The sequence below is a fragment of the Microcaecilia unicolor genome, chromosome 11, assembly GCF_901765095.1.
Source record: "Microcaecilia unicolor chromosome 11, aMicUni1.1, whole genome shotgun sequence".
Taxonomy (NCBI): Eukaryota; Metazoa; Chordata; class Amphibia; order Gymnophiona; family Siphonopidae; genus Microcaecilia; species Microcaecilia unicolor.
This window is the reverse complement of record NC_044041.1, coordinates 190,107,830-190,127,605: the sequence shown is the minus strand read 5'-3', so window position 1 is coordinate 190,127,605 and position 19,776 is coordinate 190,107,830. Positions and strand designations below refer to the sequence as shown.

At 44.7% G+C, this 19,776-nt stretch overlaps 1 protein-coding gene across 2 annotated transcripts in view; it reads right to left on the bottom strand.

The window, feature by feature from the left end:
- Positions 1–14,375, bottom strand: part of TMEM200B (transmembrane protein 200B) — a 34,274-nt gene extending 19,899 nt beyond the window's left edge. Inside the window, exons 1-2 of one of the 2 annotated variants that reach the window (XM_030217871.1) lie at positions 14,338–14,375; positions 9,897–10,225 (exon numbers count right to left, since the gene is read on the bottom strand). The gene's annotated coding sequence lies outside the window, so the exon portion shown is untranslated. Of the gene's footprint in view, positions 1–426; positions 524–9,896; positions 10,226–14,337 lie in introns of those variants that run through there. The other variant, XM_030217870.1, reaches the window with a different exon arrangement.
- Between the last annotated feature and the right edge of the window lie 5,401 nt (positions 14,376–19,776).

The following is a 19,776-nucleotide window of genomic DNA, read 5'->3' as shown; positions in this document are numbered from 1 at the left end:
TATTCATTTGTGTAGGAATTGCATCCGTGCCAGCGTCTGAAAGATCTTAGGGGAAAGATGTTTCATTCTCCCTCCCAAACTCCGGGGAGTCCAGCACGGCGAAAAGTGCAACAAATTTGGGCCAAAAGAGAGAGCTGGCAGCTGAGAAGCTTCCAAAAACCCAAAGTACAGCAGAGTCAGCTCCGGATCGGAGGAAATTTTTTTTTTTTTTTTTTTTTGTGCAAACGTGGCCGGTGACTTGGTCCCTCGCTGCTGAGAGTTGGAGGGGAGCAAGCGGTTCTGAATCCGGACCCATGACTTTTCCTGCTCCCACCGGAGTGCCCGATACCCCTTAATCACCGCCTCCCAACTCAGCCAATTTCCTACCTGCAGCGAATTCCCTGACCCCAAGCAAACTGAAGTAAGCACCGACTGCTCCTTCCTTACCCCACACTCTTCCGCAGCCTCCATGCGTCTGGATCCGCCATCCTCAGAAAACTACACCCCCCCCCCCCCCCCCCGTCTGCAGCAGAACCGAGACGACTCCGGCCCGGGTTTGGCTGCAAGCCTGGGCTGGGAGGGGGCAGCTGTGCTCTTAAAGGAGCAGCTACACACTGCACGTCCCAGTCTCCCGCTAGCAAAGGGGGCTCGGGTCCAGCACTTATGCACCGAGATACCTCCAGTGGCTGTGGGGAAATGTGCGCACTCTGCCAGATTTGTGAATTAAAGGCGCTGTTTAAAGAGCTAGAGCACTTTTTGAAGAAAAGAAAAAAAAAATCCCCTGCAAGGTGCGTGCGTTTAGTGGAAATAGATGGAAGGTACTTTATAACCTCCATTCAGAAACTAAGGAACCCTTTCACAAAGGCACCTAGGCACAGTGGCGATCCTTGGTCAGCTGCCACCCGGGGCGGATCGCCCTGCGCAACCCTCCCAATGGATGCAGCAGCGTCCCCCCCCCCCCCCCCCCCGGTGCAGCACGACACCACCCAGGTACATTCTTACCTGCAGGGCGCAGCCGCACGGCCGTCGGTTCCGCAGGTTCCTTCGCCTTCTGCGCTGGAACAGGAAGTAACCTGTTCCAGGGCAGAGGGAGCAGGGAACCAGCGGAGCCGACAGCCACACGGCTGCTTTCTGCACCCCTCCAGCGGCGTGCACCCGGGGCGGACCGCCCCGCCCTTGGTACGCCGCTGCGTAGGCGCCTACTTGCATCCAACACACGTCAATTTGGAACTCTTGCCCGGCTACCGTGTGGCTCGGGTGTCCGAAAATATTTTTCATTTTTTGGTGTGCGGTGCTAACCAGGCGGTAATCAGCACTGTACATGCGCTGACGATTACTGCAGAGTTAATGCATGAGACCTTACCACTAAGTCAATGGGTGGCAGTAAGGTCTCAGGCCCAAAATGGATGCATGCCAATTGCCGCATGTCCACTTTCACCCCCCCCCCCCCAAAAAAAAGGCCTTTTTTACAGGTGCGCTGAAAAATGGACCTGCATGCATCCAAAATGCATGCCTAAACTAGCACAGGCCAGTTTTTGGCACACCTTAGTAAAAGGACCCGATAGTTTGGATAGGTTCTATTGCCAGGATGCCACTTTACACCTCCCTGCGTTAATCGAGCAGATTTATCCAGTCTGGGTTGCAACATTGCATGCATGGAGTTGTAGGTTTGAGGTACTTAATAGAAAAACAGTTCAATCACTAGTTTTAAGTCATCTTGACTACTGTAATGGTATATACGCAGGGTGCAAAGAACTGCTTCTGAAAAAACTACAAACCGCCCAGAATACAGCTGCTAGACTAATCTATGGCAAATCAAAGTTCGACAGTTCAAGACCACTTTGTGAGAAATTGCACTGGCTTCCAGTAAAGGAACGAATAATTTTTTTAATTTGCACCCTGGTCCATAAAATCCTTTATGGTGAAGCTCCAGCCTACATGGATACCCTTATCAACTTGCCACTTAGGAATTCCCATAGATCACCTGGTTCATACTTAAACCTCCATTACCCTACATGCAGGGGTGTGCTGGTAAATTTTTAACAACAGGCTCTTTCTCCAGCTGTAGCCAGCTCTGCAGTTGGAAGGGCCAGGGGTGGCCGGGGGGGGGGGGGGGGGGGGGGGAGCAACACTTGCCTCTCTCTCCTCTCTCCTTTCGTGCAGGCACGCTAGGCATACCTTTGCTGGCAGCCAATAAATGGACTGCCACCACTCCCAACGTCTTGCTCTGAGCAGCATGCTGGAACTTCTCACATGCTCCAGAAGTCCCAGCCTGCTGCTCAGAGCTGGAAACAAGGAGTGGGGAGCAGCAGCAGTCTATTTACTTGGCTGGCAGGGCTCAGCATCCCCACCAGCAAAGTAAGAGAATTCAGCAGGGGGCCCAAGCCCACATTTTGGGAGCCAGTTGTTAAAGTAGCCATGGAGGGCCCTACTTTAACAAGCGGCTCCCAAAATTCTTAAAAACTTAGCAACCGGCTCTTGCGAGCCTGTGAGAGCCTGTGAGAGCCTGCTCCAGCACACCACTGGATACATGTAATGGTCTCAACTGTAAATCCACTTACGCCTACACCTTTTCCTCTATCAGCACACAATTGTGGAATGCTTTACCTAAATCTGTGAAAATTACTCACGATCATCTGAATTTCAGAAAATCTCTCAAGACCAGGTTATTTGGAAAAGCTTACGCTAAAGGTCCCATCCTGCATCCATAATTCCTGGACTACAACTACTATAAAGACCTATGGACTTTATTACCCTTTCCTCTCCCCTGTAATTACTCACCATTCTATTCAATTTACTGTACTTGATTGTTTGCCGGATTAATGTATGCCTTTTCAGACTGCTGTTAGCCACATTGAGCCTGCCAGTGGGTGGGAAAATGTGGGGTATAAATGTTATAAATAAATAATAAGTACACATTTATGAGTTCAAAGGTTTTTTTTTCCTGGGAGGGGGGGGGGGTGTGGAAGAAGGACTGAACAGCCTGTTCGGTTGACCTCATAACTTTAGTCCACCGCCTGGCCTTCCAAACATCTGCCATCCCTGCAATTACCACTCAAGATTAATTAGATGGCCAGTACTTCTACGGTCTGTGTCCTGAAAATGGCAGATACAAATCAAGATAAGGTATACACAAGAAGTAGCACATATGAGTTTATCTTGTTGGGCAGACTAGATGGACCGTGCAGGTCTTTTTCTGCCGTCATCTACTATGTTACTATGTATGTTACTGTAGCCATGCCCCATCTACAGCTGGGCACATTGATAGCTCTGAGTAGTCCGAGACTTACTGGGAACTGCTTGCATTTAATTCTGATTTTAGTATGATATTGGCTGTTGCTAGATATAATGTCTTGCATCCTTTCTCAGTTTGCTTATTCATTTCCTGCTATTTTAACCAGCGTGAAAGAGACCTTATTGTTTGAAAAAGGACAACTTCTAGGCACCGATTTTTTTTTTTTTAATTTTGCACAGCAGCAGAAATAAAACCGGGATGTGTTTATAAATATACGAATCTAGCAGAGAAATGCCAAAATGAATTTTATTTTCACCAGCAGGTGATGGCACCACTGAACGGTAAGGCAACTTTCTATAGGATTCTTGGCCTCCTGAAGACCTCCAGCACTTAAAAAAAAAAAAAAAAGGGTACATTTGAAAGGCAAAGCTGCTGCCTCTTCTAAAGAAACATACCACTAAATAGCACCCCCCCCCCCAATCAGCAGAATAAACTCATTTCGCTATGGAATCGCTTAGGCTACTGTCCATTTATTAAGGTTCTTCCTAGCTTATCTATAGCATGATCCTTCTCTTTGATCTTTCATGTTTCCCTCTCCCCTTCAACAGCCATACATTCAAGGGCTTTCTACTCTGCCAGCACAGGGACATTGACTATGGTTCCCTCAGAGTCCAGCAAAAGGGAGCTATTGAAAAGCCTTAGGCTGTGCTGGTTCTGTCGCATTACTGGGCAATGCCGAACCAGTTCATCGTGTGTGATCTCAGAACTGAACTGGTATTTGCTGCATGAGCGAGGCTGAATTAAAAAGGGCCCTTTTACAAAAGGATGTTAAGCCCTAACACACGCTTGACATGCAAAAAAAAAAATGCTTAAGTGTTTTGCAGTATTTTCCCCTTTTCCACACCACTACTTCTGAATTATTAACTACTTCTGAAAGTATTTTTTTTTTGTACAGGGGGCATGTTATGAACAGAGAGTGGGCTTTCCTGTGTTATCTGGCTAGGGCATTATGATTAGCGTGTGCTATCCTGGATAACACAGAGTTAACATGGAAGCACTTAGTACCCTTCATTATTTTTTTTTGCAGGTCCCACATGCTAATGGAAAAATATGCGTGGGACCTGCAAAAAAAAAAAAAAAAAAGAAAGGAAAAAGCCTAAAAAACTGCCACATTGAATCTGGGCTTAGTGCAGGGGAAGTCCTGCATTAAAAATGTGCTATACCCAGATTCTAGCATCCCTACAATTGATAGGAGGCTCTGGAGCAATAAAAAAAAAGTCCTTAAAAAATAAACACCAGAAATAAAGAGTCACAGAGTGACAGGTTAGTTACCCTTTCAAGTTCTGGAGCAAACTGCTCTGTTCTCTCACTTCCCTTGTGTTTGACAGCAGGCATTGCACCTCAGCCTCTTGACTAGTTAAGTGAAATGTTGTGACTTTCATCAATAGGAAAAGTGCAACATTTCTCTTGCATATTTCCTTCTTTCTTCCCCTGAGGCCACTATCTACCATCTACTTTCAGGTACTCCCCATTGTGCAGCCCAACTCAAATTGCTTATCTCACAGATAAGAGTCAGCTGTGACTCTAAAACAGCAAAATGGGGGCAGCCACTGAAGAAGCCCATATAGCACCAGGTACAAGGGAGGTTGGGGGCAGAGGGGAAAATTAATTCCCCCCCCTCCTCCAAACCAAAACAAGGGCTCCGCTTTTCCTGAAAGCAACTATATGTATGGAAGGAGATATCCAGTTCCAGGCTGGTGATCTTTGGGACAGTCCTAGATTTCCGACTACCCCATTCCTGGTGTATTATGGAACTTGCAGTGCTGATTTCAATGGGTAGGATCAGACACTACAAATCCCACGCTGCTTTAGGGTGTAAGTTCAAAACCAGGACTGGCCAAAAAAAAGTCTGGAACTGGGTAACACCTATGAACCTAGTTACAAATCTTCTCCTAGGCAGCCAATACCATTGTCACTGCAGCTTATAATGAGGACGTGGTCTTCAGACTCTCCCTGTGCAACAGTTTGGCCAGTCCACCTTTTGCTACAGACTTAATTAGCCACACCAGCTCTACCTATTGAAGTAACAAATTTCAGGTGTGCCTCATTTGGCTCAGAGTAAACGCTGAGTGGTTCAATGACTACACTGAGAATCTCAAAAAAAAACATATTTCCAGCTTCTTCACCTCTTGGGGCTATCAGAATTGCTATTATAATGCTTCAGGTCTCAAGACACACTTGGGACCAGCCAGTGTCAGGTACCCTGACGTTTTGCCAAGTTGGTCTCAAGCAATTGTATTGCTTGCTTGTCCCTTAATGTCCATAAAAAGACCCTCCCATAAAGATGTGGCTCTCCACCAGAACCAGTGGCGTAGCCAAGGGTGGGCCTGGATGGGCCCACCCAGTAGCAGCACACCTATGATGTGGTTGGCAAGAATCCCCAAGCCCCACCAGCCGAAAACTCCCAACAACTGTCCCTCCTGCATAACAGCCTTCCTTCTGATGTATTCCCGCCTATATGGAAACAGGAAGTTGCATCAGAGGGAAGACTGTGGGACCAACATGAGCAGTGTGTATTAGTTGCTGCTCGCTGCCGGTGAAAATCTGCTATTAAAAAGGTATACGGGGTAGAGGGGATGTTTGAGAGACCATATTGGAATGCAGGCAAGAGAGTGAGAGACCAAATCACTTGTGGGACAGGGCGGAGTTCTTCTGCCTACCCATCTTGGGCCCAGGCTACGCCCCTGACCAGAACACAACTCTAGCTAACTGACTGAGCAGACTAGATGGACCACACTGGCCTTTATCTGGGATCATTTACCATATAACAAATTGTTAAACACAATCAAATCTTTACTGTTCCAGCAGCTTGGTCTTGCACACCCTTTACAATATGGTGACCAGAGAGGTCTATGCTAAGAATGATGATCGAAAGCCGTGAATTACATCTTCAGCAATACACTAGCCCGTTGCTATTCAATGCTATTTAACCAGCCAGGAACAGTTCCTGGCTGTTTAGATAGTCTTAAGCCCACTAAGCGCCAACATTCAGCATGAGATATACAGCTATGCCAGCTGAGTATTACCAGTTAGCCCGGTCACCGGCTATGTCACGTAATATACCAGTTAGCACCAATATTCATTGGCTGATTAAGCTTAGCGGCCAGATAGACCTCATGCAGGTCTATCTTTGGCCACTATAACTGATGCTTAACCGGCTATGTTCATATCACCAAATACGGCCTGCATTGAATTTCCGGGTTTGCTGCCTCCCGTGATCTGAATATCAGCCCCTATGAGAGTTTTAATTGAGTATTTTCAACCTGTTGATTGGCTTGATGGTACGACAGCTATTTCACAGGCTAGACACTTTACACAGCATACACGCTGATTTACAGCATCACCACCTAAGTAAGGCTGCCAATTGGATCCAGTCCTGGGTTTACCCTGTTGCATGCAGCAGTGGCGCAGCCACAGGTGGACCTGGGTGGGCCGGGGCCCACCCATTTAGTGTTCAGGCCCACCCAACAGTAGCACACATTTAGAGGTAGCTGATGGGGATCTCAAGCTCGGCCAGCTGAAGACTTCCCCCTGATGGTAACAAAAACGCTACTCTCCACGATACTGGCACCTGCACACGCTCGGTTTTCAGCGCATGCTGCTGCGCACTGCCAAGGTGGAAAGAAGCATTTTCCCGCCAGCTGAAATATTTTTGTTGGTGGTGGTTGGGAGTGGGGAGAACACTTGGTGCCCACCCACTTCTTGCCTAGGCCCACCCAAAATTTGTTGTCTGGCTATGCCCCTGGCATGCAGGGACTTAAGTTCTGATTTTCCCATTGCATTCGCTAAGAAAAGCAAGACTACAAGTCCCAACATGCACTGGAGTAAACCCAGGACTGGATCAATCCTGTTTTATGAATCTGGCTCAAATTGGCAGTCTTAACCTAAAGTGAATATTTTCCTTATTCCCCCAGCTCAAGAGATTTCTGATGCCACCATTATTTTGTGATTTGCAGCCTATTATTCTAAATTGAAACTCCACCAAAGGCAGAGCTGGCAGTAGACATATTTGGAACTCGCTAGTGTCAAACACCCCAAAGCTTTGCCTCAGTGGCTTTGCTAAGGGGGGTCCCAAACAACTGTATTGCTTGCTTGTCCCCTGAATCCCCCTAAAGCAGGCCCTCCCTTAAAGAGGAACTTCTACCTGAGGAAAATGTAGACACTTATAGGTCGAATTCACCACCAAACCTTCTCCTCCTCTTCATCCTATAAACCCACTCTCTCAACCAACCAACCCAGGCCTCCTTCTCCTCTTTTCCTGATATCACCGAAGAGGAAACCGCCCATCTCCTCTCCTCCTCGAAATCCACCACCTGTTCCTCAGACCCCATCCCCACCAACCTACTTAGCACCATCGCTCCTACTATCACCCCCACCATCTGTCATATCCTCAACCTCTCTCTCTCCACTGCAACTGTCCCAGACACCTTCAAGCATGCTGTGGTCACACCACTCCTCAAAAAACCATCTCTTGACCCTACCTGTCCCTCCAACTACTGCCCCATTTCCCTCCTACCCTTCCTCTCCAAGATACTTGAACGCGCTTGGAACAAACTCCCTGAGCCCATACGCCAGGCCCCCTGCCTACCCATCTTCAAATCATTGCTCAAAGCCCACCTCTTCAATGTCGCTTTCGGCACCTAATCACAACACCTCTACTCAGGAAATCTAGACTACCCCAACTTGACATTTCGTCCTTTAGATTGTAAGCTCTTCTGAGCAGGGACCGTCCTTAGTTATTAATTTGTACAGCGCTGCGTAACCCTAGTAGTGCTCTAGAAATGTTAAGTAGTAGTAGTAGTATTCAAATGCCACAGTTGGCATGTGTTTTATGCTGGCCACAGTGTTTAAATCTATCCTATATATTCAGAGCTGTGGTGTTGAATGTATGGGATAGCAGTGAACCCCCCCACCACTGGCTGTACGGATAGGGAATCAGGGCCAACTCTGGATTTCTACAGCTGGCGGAACCTGGGGATCCCCACCAGCTGAGGTAATTTTAATTTGTTGGGGGCAGGAGAGGAGTGCAGAGCCTAGTGCCCCCAAACACTCCTCCTAAAAATGGTGTTCTGGCTATGCCACTGCTATGTAGAGGCTTCCACTATATAGAAAAGTGCTTTTGAACGGTCCTTTGAGAGGGGACACCAGCAGTTTTCTTGAGCCCAGCAGTGACAGATTCAGGACTTTTCAAAGAAAATCTGCATTACTTTAGCCACTGGTAGTGCTTGGAATATGAGGAACCATTTCTGAAACTGGGAGCATGGATGTTGAACCTTCATAAGTACATAAGTATTGCCACACTGGGACAGACCAAAGGTCCATCAAGCCCAGTATCCCATTTCCAATCCAGATCACAAATACCTGGCAAGATCCCAAAAAAGTTCAATACATTTTATGCTGCTTATCCCAGAAATAAGCAGTGGATTTTCCCCAAGTCATTTTAATAATGGTCTATGGACATTTCCTTTAGGAAGCTGTCCAAACCTTTTTTTAAACCCCGCTAAGTTAACCACCTTTACCACATTCTCTGGCAACAAATTCCAGAGTTTAATTATATGTTAAGAAAAACTTTCTCCGATTTGTTTTAAGTTTACTACTTTGTAGCTTCATCGCACGCCCCCTAGTGCTAGTATTTTTGGAAAGAGTAAACAAACGATTCACATCTGCCCGTTCCACTCCACTCATTATTTTATAGACCTCTATCACATCTCCCCTCAGCTGTCTTTTCTCCAAGCTTAAGAGCCCTAGCCGCTTCAGCCTTTCCTCATAGGGAAGTTGTCCCATCCCTTTTATCATTTTCGTCGCCCCTTCTCTGTACCTTTTCTAATTCCACTATATCTTTTTGAGATGTGGTGACCAGAATTGAACACAATATTCGAGGTGCGGTTGCACCATGGACTGATTAGGCATTATTACGTCCTCATTTTTGTTTTCCATTCCTTTCCTAATAATACCTAACATTCTATTTGCTTTCTTAGCCGCCGCCGCAGCACACTGAGCAGAGGGTTTTGGTTCTCTAACTATCTAGCTGTAGCATTATAGAAATAATTATTAGTAGTAGATACTTGCTGTGGTAAACACTGCATGGAAGGCCTGGGATGGAGAACTAGCTAGGTTATGCTACTCCGTTGTCTGGCTAGGGCTGGAGAGCTGCGATGGTGGTGGTGTTCACAGCTGGAGGAAAAAAAAAAAAAAGAGCTGGTTCTACGTCATATTGCACTCCTGGCAACTAACTGCAGCATCATATCCTTGAGGTTGGTTGCCCATACAATCTCTTCAGGACAGGTGCACATGCTGCCTTGACCTTGGAGGATATAAGGGCAAAGGAACTTTAGAATGATGCATGGAATCTCCACCAATCCCCTTCTTTCCTCACAACTGACATAATTCACAGCTTTGACAGAATGCCTGTGAATGACAAGCCACATGACATCACTTTCTTTAAATTCCGACCATTGTGACATCACTTCTCTGAACTCCCAATCACTGGGACATTCCACAGCACTTATGTTGCATGACTTCAAAGTACGCAATGGATGCTACATGCATATGGTGAATAAAGCATTTCAGGCTGGGGAGATGCTTCCTTCCAAGACGCAGTAAAATTGCAAGACTGACTTACCTGATATTGCAGTTCAAAATACTTTCAGTTTCTTTCACTCTGCTGCTGTTATTAGTTACTAATTTGGTTTTCCTCTTCTTTAATGGTCGCTCAGTACCTCCAGTTACACATAAAATTCTGGTTCTTCACATCAGCAGCCGCTGAGCAGCAATCAGAACTGAAGGAGTGTTATTAATATTCACCATGCCCACATGGTGTTCCTTGGCTCTCAGCCTTCTTGCAGTCATCCAGAGATTTACAACCCACTAGGAAGGGATTGGGCCAGCACCAAAGAGATTACATCTGATTTGACTGTCCCTTTTTTGGTTAATCGGGTATTAATCCAGGCCCTGGGAAGGAGCAAGACCACACAATTAACTTTTATGACTTTTGCCTCATTACTGTGCTTCTTGACGAGGTCAGCAGACTTTCTTTGATGGAAAAAGCAATGAAAGAAATTAAACTTATCAGTTCCAAGTTCAGAGTTTCCTAAACCTGCCCTGGTGACCCCTCACAACCAGTCAGGCTTTCAGGATAGCCACAATGAATATGCATGAGCCACGGCCAGCCCAAAGGTATCGGATACCCTAGGTGAGCCCCCAGCCATGCCAGCCTCCCTCCATTGGCCAGCTTCTTATCTCTCCTTCCCTACCCCATCCCATGTCCAGCATTTTCCCTCTTTTCTTCTTGCTGCTGCCCCCCCTACCTCCTCCTAGCCCAGCTGGTAGGTTAAAGAAGCATCAACTGTGTGCATGCCCTGTAAGCACAGACCTGCAATAGAGCACTTCCTGTTCTCTGACAGGAAGTCTGCCTCCTCAGAGGGGGGTGGGACAAAAAGGAGCTTCAGCAGGGGCCTGTGCGTGCTGAATTTTCTTTGGCCAGTCTGGAAGGAGGTAGGGGACAGCAGCTGCAGGCCTGGCAGAAAGAAGATAAGCAGGTGAAAGCGCTTGCACACTCCAGAGCCGTGCCACTGCCACCCCCTGCCCTCCCAAATTCTGCTGCCTTAGGCAGATGCCTAGTCCACCTAGACGCTAGGTTGGCCCTGGCATAAGCTAAATGTGCATACACAGTAGATTATGTGTGCACGGTTATCCTAAAAAAAAATCTGATTGGCTTTGGGGGTCACTAGGACAGGTCTGAACAGCCTTGTTCTAGGATATCCATCCAGGCAATTTAATATGAAAATATGCAATGCATGAATACAGGAAACAGAGCATCTTTTGATTACTTAGACCACCTCTGCATTGCTTTTTATAACAAAGAACAAACCAGGACATAACCACACAACAAGGTTTGAGCAAGAGAACATGTATCAGAAAAAGTATTAGTGGGCTGGAAAAAAAAAAGAAAGAGAGCTTTCCAAGTCCTTAAATGCTAATAGGATGCAGAATTTTCCCTCTCTGCTGGTGTTCTCTCATTGCTGCATGGATTGGACTGTACTAGCTTATTCTCCATGTTTATACAACACTATAAGTCTGATCTACTATGACCTTGCTTGCATTCTGTGTCCACAAAAAAATGAAGCTTAGTACATCAATCCTAAGTTAGCCTATTCCTCTTACCTGGAATAAGCAGAACTACATTCACCTGACTCTTTGCCATTACATGTCACTCTACCATCCCTGCTGACCAGAGGTTCTCAATCTAGTCCTCAGGACACACCAAGCCAGTCAGGTTTTCATGACACCCACACTGAATATGCACGAGAGAGATTTGCATACGATGGAGGCAGTGCATGCAAAGTTCTCTCATGCATATTCATTGTGGGCAGTGGCGTAGCCAAGGAATGGCCTGGGTGGGCCCAGGCCCACCCACTTTGGGCTCAGGCCCACCCAGTAGCAGCACACCTATGATGTGGCTGGCAGGGATTCCCAAGCCCCACCAACCGAAAACTTCCAACAACTGCCCCTCCTTCATACCTTGTAAATAGCAGATCTTCTCCTGCAGCGAGCAGCAACTGATACATACTGCTCGCACTGGCTCCAAAGCCTTCTCTTTGATGTATTCCTGCCTATGCAGAAACAGGAAGTTGCATCAGAGGGAAGGCTTAAAAGGAATGTGGGGGAGGGGAGATGTTTGAGAGACCATATGGCATGCAAACGAGAGAAGGAGAAACCAAATCACTTGTGGGACAGGGTGGAGTTCTGCCCACCCATCTTGAGCCCAGGCCCACCCAAAACTGGGTGTCTGGCTACGCCCCTGATTGAGGGAATCCTGAAAACCCGACTGGCTGAGTGTGCCCCGAGGACTGGGTTGAGAATCTCTGCTGACACAGTAGAGCATTAACCAGGAAGGGCTAAAGTGATGCCTTTTAAAAATCTAAAATATAACTAGGACTTCTGATTTTAGGCTTTAGCTGATGAACACTGATGCAAACTAAACTAAAATAGACTGTAGCCTGTAGACTACAGCTTATGATACCTTTCTTACCTTTTCCTCCCACTATCATGAAATGGCATTCTTTTCTGTTTCTTATCTTGTTTGATGGCATGTCCTTTAGTGGAATATCAAATAAATGTAACCTAGGAACCTTAGATGTTTATCCAATAAACACCAGAAAAATATCACTTTCTCTAGTGTTTTCACACCTCTCCACTCAGGTTTTTTTTTTTTTTTTTACTTTTTCTGTATAGACTCCTCCTAAACGGAAAGAGGGATGGGCATGGGATTCGATATACCGCCTTTTGTGGTTACAGTCAAACTGGCTTACTTATTATATACAGGTACTTATTTTGTACCTGGAGCAATGGAGGGTTAAGTGACTTGCCCAGAGTTACAAGGTGCTGCAGTGGAAATTGAGCCCAGTTTCCCCGGTTCTTAGGCTGCTGTACTAGCCATTAGGCTACTCCTCCACTCCAATGATGCAAATGTACATATATGATTTCATTGGAAAAGGTACCTGGCAAAGGTACCTATGGGTGCAAAAACACAAATAAACACAGATATTTTGTATTCTCAACGAAAAATGAATTAGTTGGAAAATAAACATCTAAATTTACAATTCATAAACATTTACACCTATATAACATACGATTCCATCATCTTTTTGCCTAAAACGAATGGTACGACATTGAAAGGTTAGATGGACATGGGAGAAGGTGGAGTGGGTGTTGGGTTTCATATGGGAATTTCTGTATCTACAGAGTGGAGAAATTGTTACAGAGCAGACTGGATGGGCCCCTTTGGGCTTTATCTGCCAAGCTGATGCTGTTTTAATTGTTGGCTAAGATTTAAGGGTAAGGTCTGATTCACGAGCTGAGGATAGTCCATTCTCAGTGTTTTGACTGAGCCTGGGTTGGGCAGGGTAGGGGGATTTACGCCATGTCATCCATGATTACATTCTGACCGTTGTCGAAGCAGGAAGATCAAATCTCTTTTTCTTAGGCCCATTTTGCTTCAGCCAGAGTGTGTGTCTGCACTTTTGTAGGTTTGTGGGCAGATGATGTATATACAGAAGAAACAAATCCTTGCAGAGTAGAAAATGAGTGACACAACAGCGAAGATGACTCAAAAATCAGCAGACCATCTGCGTACCCGAACGGAGTGTATTGTTGAAAAAAGAATAAAGTTGGAAAAAAAAAATCAGCAGACCATGCTCCAGGTAGTCAAAATGTTTATTGTAAAGCAAGCAAGACTCGACGCAGCTGTGTTTCGGCCAACAAGGCCTGCATCAGGAGTCTAGCATAAAAATACATATAAATAAAATAGGAACATTTAAAATAAACAAATAGTAAAAAAAAAACATTAAGAATATCAAACAATTGTTACTATTTATTTTAAACGTTCCTATTTTATTTATCTTGTCGAGTCTTGTTTGCTTTACAAGGGAGGACGTTGCCTGTTCTGTCCTCTCACAGGCACCTCCTGGAGCAGCTATGCTCTCCCTTATAGTCTGTGGAGTGCGTCGCTCTCAGCGCCATACCTTTGCTGGCCCAGACGAGCCCAGCTTAGATCCCAGTGAGTGTGGGGAAAGGAGGTGGGCAGGAGTTTTAGATAACGCCCATATAGGGGGCCAAATGTCCAGTGCCAATAAATCACAGGCACAAAAACAGCAGGACCCAAATAGCAGTGCTCAAACACCTACACCCAAAAGTCACACTCCCTGTGGGCAGGACTCACACATGCATTTAACTTGTAGAATACTGTAAGTTATGAACGTATCACCAGCATTTACACTAGCTCTATAGCTGTGCCTAAACACTATGCACGTATCAACCCAGTAAACTAGTATTCTATAAAGAAAATAGGCACCTACGTTATAGGACAGGCTCCTACCTGATGCTTTGTTACAGAATTGCTCTGCATATGCACTGCTTGGGATGGTATTGTTGTTGCACAGAACTGGAGAGATATATGAACGTCAGGCACAGCCAGGAAGAGAACAAACCACAGCAACTAATTGCAGTGCAGAAATAATTACTAAAGAAAAGTTTAAACCTTGGAAGTGGATGAGCTTCACTACCTGCTGAGAAAGCTGTTAAGCTGAGGATATTCTCAGAGATTCTTCATTTTCCTTGCTCCACGGTCAGAAATGTCTGCCTCTGTCTTCTCTTTTTGTCCCGAAACAATGCAAACTCTCTTATGACATCAGCGCACCGAAATGTATTGTTTTTAATACTCTCCGGGGTTCCTGGAGCTCTACCTGAAGTGATTTGGAAGACAATCAAACCAGAACATAATACGACAGCAAAACTATAGAATAGGCCAAGAACAAAACAGAGAATTATTTTAGATGGTAGACAAGGTGTGAAAACCATTCAACAAGATGTCTTAATTGGTTTATTTATTTACAGATCTATGGCTCACCTCATCACCATGATTACTTTCTCTTCTTTCTGTGTACAATATCTTTCTGTCTTTTGCAAAAATTAAAATGATCAAACATAGGGGCATGTTATCTAAGCCATGGTATGCAATTAGCATGGGCTTTAAGTAGGTGGAGGAGTGGCCTAGTGGTTAGGGTGGTGGACTTTGGTCCTGGGGAACTGAGGAACTGAGTAGGATTCCCACTTCAGGCACAGGCAGCTCCTTCTGTCTCTGGGCAAGTCACTTAACCCTCCATTGCCCCATGTAAGCCGCATTGAGCCTGCCATGAGTGGGAAAGCGCAGGGTACAAATGTAACAAAAATAAAATAGATACTATTGGAGATTCTACATGGAATGTTGCTACTATTGGAGATTCTACTATTCCAATAGCAACATTCCATGTAGAAGGCTGCACAAGCTTCTGTTTCTGTGAGTCTGACGTCCTGCACGTCACTTAACCCTCCATTGCCCTATGTAAGCCGCATTGAGCCTGCCATGAGTGGGAAAGCGCGGGGCGCGGGGTACAAATGTAACAAAAAAAAAAACAAAAAAAACATTCACACTAGCCCGCACACGTGTTAAAAGAGCCTGTGTAGGTGGTAAATGTCCAGGGCTAACTGCTTAGATGGGGTGGGGTAGGAACGGGGCAGGGTATGGGCAGAGATTGAGTGAGGACTGCACATTGCAGATATTTTACACTGTCAAATGAGCAGTTAATGTGGGTTCATCTAGAGCCATCTCAGTAGGTGATGTGAGTTTATCTAGTAGTGCCATTCCAATAGGTGGTGTTAAGTGAATCTGTACTCATAGCACCTGAGAGTACAACGCGCTAGGAAATACATCTGTTCCGAAACTGCAAGGGAAATTCTGGATACACCCACAACAGTTACTGCAGGGCCTCTGTACTTAAGGCGCATTGCATTTGGCTGTTAACACCATTAGGTGCATAAACCTAATGCGCTTTAGTGAACATGCTCCATAGTACATAATACGTATTCGTGAACATGCTCCATAGTACATAATACGTATTCACTAGGCATATATATATACTTATACTGATGAAGAGAGTAGATAGATCAATTATCTCATGATACTCATCTTCACAATCACCTTCATAATATCATATTCAATGGTCTAGTTAGACAGTACCCTTTAATTGGATCATCAGATCCGCGCAGCTACCTCGATAATGGCTAGAATGAGCCAAGCATATTTTGGAGGTAGTGACGTAATCCTTATCGATCCTATTAGTAGGTTATATTTTACAAAACTTTTTCTCTTATCTTTTCATTAATTGTCATAAGACTTATTAACAAAATACTTAGCTTTTTTAAACTTTTATTTTTTTTTGGTTACATTTGTACCCCGCGCTTTCCCACTCATGGCAGGCTCAATGCGGCTTACATGGGGCAATGGAGGGTTAAGTGACTTGCCCAGAGTCACAAGGAGCTGCCTGTGCCTGAAGTGGGAATCGAACTCAGTTCCTCAGGACCAAAGTTTTAATCTTCAGCGTGCATAGTGGAGACTCGGTTAAACCAACATACATCCATGTTTCGCAAAAAGCGCTGTATCAAGGCAGTCTCCTATATTCTAATGGCGGTTCTTAAAAAAAAAAAAAATCTTTTAAGAAGAACCGCCGTTTGAATATTTACCAGGGCTGAGTGCATAAACTTGTACTCAGAATTTCACTAAGAACTTTTTGCTCCCTCTTTACTAAGCCGCACGCTAATGCCGACATAGCCCATTCACTTTGAAAAGGCTGTGTTGGCACTGCCGCGCAGCTCAGTAAACAGGGTGGGGGAGGGGTTAAATTTAGGAGCATAAAGAGTGGGTGGTAACAGGGGTGGATTTAGAGCAGTGACAAAGAAGTTAATAGCTTAGCCCTGATTTTCAGTTCTAGCCTCATAAGTTAAGCTCCTAAATCTAGGTAAACAAAAGATAGGCCTAAACGTATGAGAATAATTTTTAAACTCCTAAATTAAGATGAATTTTCAGGTGAAACGTTATGCTCCTAAGCTTGGATAAAAATAGGGCACAAATTTATGAGGCTAATTTAGGAGCATAAATTTAGAAGCTCAGCGATTTCTGAATATTGAACCATTTGTGGCCTGAAAAGATGCGAGAATCGCAAAACTAAACTCTTCTTGTGGGTTAAATGAGATCACTGGTGCCAGGATGAAATCATCTCATAAAATTCAAATAATTATATTGACTGTGCAGATGAGAAAAAACAGGCCAACTCTTCCAGAACTAAGACAGGCCATCATCTGATCAATTTTAGACAGAAAGGGGGAAATTCTATATAAGGCACGGAACATTAGCTGCTACTTCCATGCTAAATTTTTGGCACAAAAAAAAAAAGCGCAGAAATGGCAGTTCTGTATGAAAACACTTATACGTCCATTTATAGAACAGCGCCTAAGTGATTCCACGGAGATCTGCAAAGAGGGCATGGCCAGGCCAGGGCTGTGCCTTTAAAATGCATGCAGTGTTATAGAATTCAGGGGATCCACACCCAACATGCGCAGTGTCCTCTCTGATGTAAAAAAAAAAAAAAAAAAAAAGAATTAAATCATGAGGAATTTTTGATCGACATTTGGAAGGAGGGTTTTTTTTTTGTCTGTGATTATTATCGACTGTATCTAAGATCATGTAATGACTGCATCATAACAACACTGTGTAAGCCACATTGAGCCTGCAAAAAGGTGGGATAATGTGGGATACAAATGCAATAAATAAATAAATAAATAAATAAAAATTATATGAATCACAAGTGGGCCACCCTAATGTTGGGTTGATGAAGAAGTCCAAATGAAAGCCCCTGTGATATTATGAGCCTTTTTCTCCCCCTCGGACCAAATCGAGATCGAGACTCACACATGAGAAAATTTTGGTGAGCTATCTATTTCTATGTAGTCTAGCATTCTTCTGGCAACAGACACTGCTTTGTCATGTTGCTTCACCACCTTGAGATCCTCAGACACTATCGACCCAAGGTCTCTCTCCTGAACGGTACGTGTCAGTCTCTCACCCTTAACACTTCCAGCTCTTTTATATTTCTACATCCCAAGTGCATCACTTTGCACTTAAATTTTAACTGTCAAACATTAGCCCTGTCTTCTAATGTTTGTAGCTCTCTTCTTCAAACTTGTAGTAATTCAATCCCATTTTGTTTGCTACCGTATCTCCCTACAGATAAACAGACATTCCAGAACCTGAGTCATACAGGCATCAGAAAGGGCATTACTGTATGTACTGAGCACTTTCCCCACAGACACAAAATGTGAGAAAGCCTTTATTGGCTAGGCTCCAGGATGGGAGAAACTCTCCACACACCAATCCCCAAATTCAATCCTAACACCGTTAAAGCACTAACAATTTAAACAAAAGAAATGTGCTGCATAACTTGCTACAAAACTTGCAAGTCTAATAATGTGCAGCTGGAAAGATCATTTGTGGGATAATCAGCGGAATCAGCTGGGGACCGACCAAATTGGAATTAAGTTGAGGCATGCTTTTGTTTATTTGTTTCCCCAGCATAGTAGTTGCACAAACATAATACTCGCTGAATGATGGCATTGAAACGATAGAGGTTTGGGACTTCTCTCTGTTCCTCCTTGAACTACTCTTAAAAGAAAATAATGAATCATGCTTTAGAAAAAGAGAGTGTTGAGAGCAGAAGAGAGAGGTAAAGCCATGATGTTTGTGCCTAGAGCAGCGGTTCTCAACCCAGTCCTCAGGACATAACTAGCCAGTTGAGTTTTCAGGATAACCATAGTGAATATGTATTAGATACATTTGCATACATTGGAATGTAAATTTATCTCATGCATATTCATTGTTGAATAGCCTGTTTGTGGGGTTGTCAGAACTTGTTTTGCTTTGACTACTGCTGCCACCCTAAGCGACTGCCTAGTGGTAGAGTTTATCCTGGACAGGAAGCAAAGCTTAATTTAATCTAATTTCCCTATAGCCTACAGGGCCAAAACCATTCAAAACTAACCATAACAATATTATATTAGACTAGGTGCTATATCCAAAGCTAAAGAGGCAAGTGGGATGATTTAGTTAATATCGCCGTGTGTAAATTGTGGTGAAAGTGTTTGGAGGAGGAGTCAAGATGGTGGCACAAGCTGGGCATTCTGAGATCAGTCATTAGATTGTAAGCTCTTTTGAGCAGGGACTGTCCTTTTTGTTAAAGTGTACAGCGCTGCGTAACCCTAGTAGTGCTCTAGAAATGTTAAGTAGTAGTAGTAGTAGAGTTGATCCCGAGTTAAGCATCATGGAACTAAGTGCTAAAATATAGATACATAGTCATGTCCCAAGGGTGATGTACATATTTTGATTAGCTGGCAGAGTCTGCTCACTCAGAGTAGTGCATCCAAATTAGTGTTGGTTAACGTCAGTAATTGCTAATGTTTCGTTAACTAGTTTGATCTTTATTGGGGGGGGGGGGTCTGGAGGTCCAGCAGACCTCCAACTCTTTATGGGGGGGTTAGGGAGCCGTGTGTGTGTGTGTGGGTCTGGAAGTGCACCAGACATCCTGCTCCGTGACTGGGGGTGGGTAGGGGGTTCTGGTGGTTTGTTTCAAAAATGCATGGGATAAACAAAGGAATCCTGTTCAGAAGGAATGGATCCTCAGAAGCTTAGCTGAGATTGGGTGGCAGAGAGCCGGTGGTGGGAGGCGGGGCTAGTGGTTGGGAGGAGGGGCTAGTGCTGGGCAGACTTCTACAGTCTGTGCCCTGAAAATGGCAGAAACAAATCAAGGTCATGTATACACATAAAGTAGCACATATGACTTTATCTTGTTGGGCAGACTGGATGGACCGTGCAGGTCTTTTTCTGCCGTCATCTACTATGTTACTATGTCTAAAGTTCTTCCGCTGCTCACACATTTATTTGAAGAGGAGATTTTTGTGATCATTTGCAGAGACATAATAATGGCTGATTATTTGGTTTCCTTTTGCCAGCAGGGGGAGAAAACACAGAGCAGTCAACTGGATTCTTCCTCTTGAGAACATCTGCTCCAGTTATACCCCACAAAGTGCAAAAACAACAACACAGTCACAGAAGGAGCATTTTCTTTCATAGAAAG